The following is a 2,826-nucleotide window of genomic DNA, read 5'->3' as shown; positions in this document are numbered from 1 at the left end:
AGAGTCCTTTCTATTCTCAGCTTATTTACCTATTTCTCATGAAAAAAGTAATGTGTCAGGCAGTGTCGAAGGTGAAGGAGTTTTGAAATGTTCATGCAACCATGTGATAAGTCTAGTCTAAGTCAGGTGGCTTTAGAAAGCCAGTGTTACAAGACTACGCATAATTACAAGAATTACGCAAACTAAGATGTTGCATTATCTAAAACACATTGCTAAGCAAAATATAGAATTTAGTTGTCAACACATGCATAAAGGACACATTATTTTTCCTTTTTCAGAGACACCTTCCAGGTCAGAAGAAAGTAGAAAGGGTAAGTGTGAAGAATGGAGTGAACCTCCTTAAAGCATATCTCATTTCAAGTGATTTTTATTGTCATTTCTCTTGTGTATTGCGAGAAAAAGAAAAAACACGGACTCTGGGAGTACAGTGCAGAAACATTTAACATATAGGCTCTTTTCCAAAGCCTGCATTAGTTAGATTCCTTTCTCTCTTCTGCCTCCTTAGAAACCTTTTTAAAGGTTATGGTACATCACAAGTGATCAATCTGGAATGCTCTACATAGGCAGCATCTCAGTCATGTGACCTTTGCATGTTCCTAGGCAACCAGCGCATGTTCCTCAGGAACAGATCAAGGTTTTCATATTGAATTTCAGACATGACATGGATGAAACCGTTTATGATTTTGTGAATCATCTTTATGATGATACACTAGATCAAAAATTAAAATCAAAGAGTAGCACAGAGAACACAGAGTTAAGGCCTGAGGTTAATCGCTGCCCTTGAACAAACAAACAAAAAAAATAGATACAGTACAGATATATTGGTGGCAAATGTTGTTATTGTTTGAATATAGATACTTATATTTATAAATAATACTCATCTTGATGCCATCCCAGCAAAGGATATATTCAATGGTTCCATAGAAATTTTCTTAGGAGACAGAATATTTTAGATACCTACCTTTTGGAATGACATTTGCATAGTGCACATACAGTGCCTTAGAATCCTGCCTCTGAAAGCAGCTCACTTTTGGAACAGATCCATATTATTTACTTACAAGACCCACAATTATTTTATAATAATAATACTGGACCAACTTCCTTCACAATACTGGCTGCTCTTTTTAAGGCACGTTCATGCCAAATGCGAAAAAGTGAACGAATCACAGACAACTGGTCATTTTTCAAAATGAATATGCATCATGCTGATAGAAAAGCAAATTTACAGCAAGAGAAACAAGTTCAACACTCTTCCCAATAAATGTATTTTCAAAAGTGGTCCTGACTGATCTAAATACCAGGGAATACAACCAAGACCTAACAAAGCACAATGGGATTCAAGGGCTAAATGAAGGAAACAAGGAACACCTGCAGACGTTCAAGGAACTAATCAACAAATAAACTACAACCTGACTACAAAATTAAAAAAAGGAAGTTAACAGATCAAAATTTCATCATAAAAGTCCCCGCCCCCACCCCCGTATCCTTTTCCAAAATGTACAACATTTAAGTAAAATCTTGTTTTTCTCTCTCTCTCTCCATATCCTTACTACACAGAAACATAATACCAAGAGTGGTCCTGGATGTGGCTGGAAAAAGTCAAGGAAAGATGTTGCCAAACTGACCATTGATCTCTACAAAAACCACCCACAGGATTTTATTGGCTGCCTAAATGTGCAGGCAACCTTGTATGGAATGTACTGTTTCATATGATTTGCAGTGCTATAAGGCAAAAAGAATGCTAAGGTAAGTGTGTTTGTGCATGTGTGTCCATGTGTGTCATTAGAAGCTCTAGTCTGTAGTTTAAGATAGGGAGAGAATGAAATAATATAATAATATAACAATTAAAGTATGTAAGCCAGCACAGGCCATTGGCCAGGACTCCCTGGAAGAAGACTTTTTTTTTTATCTCAATGGGACCTTCCTGGAAAAATAAAGCATAAATAAATGAGATAATATCAACATTAACAAAAACGCTTTCTCGAGATCGCTATTTTATTCATGATTGCAACAGTAGTTCGAGCTGCCAAACAAACTTGTGAGATCAATTAATTAAAATAAATGTAAACTAAAAACATTTAACCAAACTAAATTAATAATGTTAAAAAGGTATTCTATCACTTATAATCATTTCATTTTGTTTTTGTACCTATTCACTCATCTGGTATATAAATACAGTCTTGTACAAAGTGTATGTATAAAGTGCAGTCAATAATAAATTATACAAAACTACAGATCATAAATTATTTTTTAAAAAGGTCATTTACATTAATATATTATAGAAAGTAAACATAAAAGTCTTATGTCTTACTGATCCTTTCTCTCCGCTAAAAGGGAAGCCTTAAAATGGACTCTCTTCACTATGCAGACTACTGGCTTACAGACTAATGTTTTAGTAGGAACTTTATGTTATATTCAGCATCTTATTGATGAGGACGAGAAAACGGAGGACCAACTGATATCGCCTGCATGTATCATCAAGCAGTTAGAACATTAAATGATGGTGGTTCATGGCTTGGGTAAACTTACAAGAGTGCACTGCTTGTAGATTTAATGCTTGATAAAAAGCATATTTGTGAGTTATTTACTTCTGTGCAAACAGTAATATGTACAGTTAAACTGTGCTTGTAATTTTATATTTTTCTCCTGATATCTCCTGTATTTCTACATACAAGTTCTTAATTAAACATTTTATGAGTTAAAATTAGAGTTGTCAAAGTTAACGATGTTAACACACACAGTATAAATAACTAAACATGTTTTATGTTATTTCATTTAATTTGGCTTTAAATTATAATTGCCATCCTCTCAAAATTGTTAACACAA

At 34.1% G+C, this 2,826-nt stretch overlaps 1 long non-coding RNA gene across 1 annotated transcript; it reads left to right on the top strand.

The window, feature by feature from the left end:
* LOC107569458 (uncharacterized) lies at positions 1-2,826 on the top strand. The gene is made up of 3 exons (XR_001606900.1): positions 1-311; positions 1,558-1,746; positions 2,335-2,826. It is a non-coding gene; the product is annotated as an uncharacterized lncRNA (long non-coding RNA).

Source organism: Sinocyclocheilus grahami, unplaced genomic scaffold (genome assembly GCF_001515645.1).
Source record: "Sinocyclocheilus grahami isolate Dianchi unplaced genomic scaffold, SAMN03320097.WGS_v1.1 scaffold1347.1, whole genome shotgun sequence".
Taxonomy (NCBI): Eukaryota; Metazoa; Chordata; class Actinopteri; order Cypriniformes; family Cyprinidae; genus Sinocyclocheilus; species Sinocyclocheilus grahami.
Note: the sequence above shows the minus strand (reverse complement) of the source record. Positions and strands in the feature narration are given on the sequence as shown.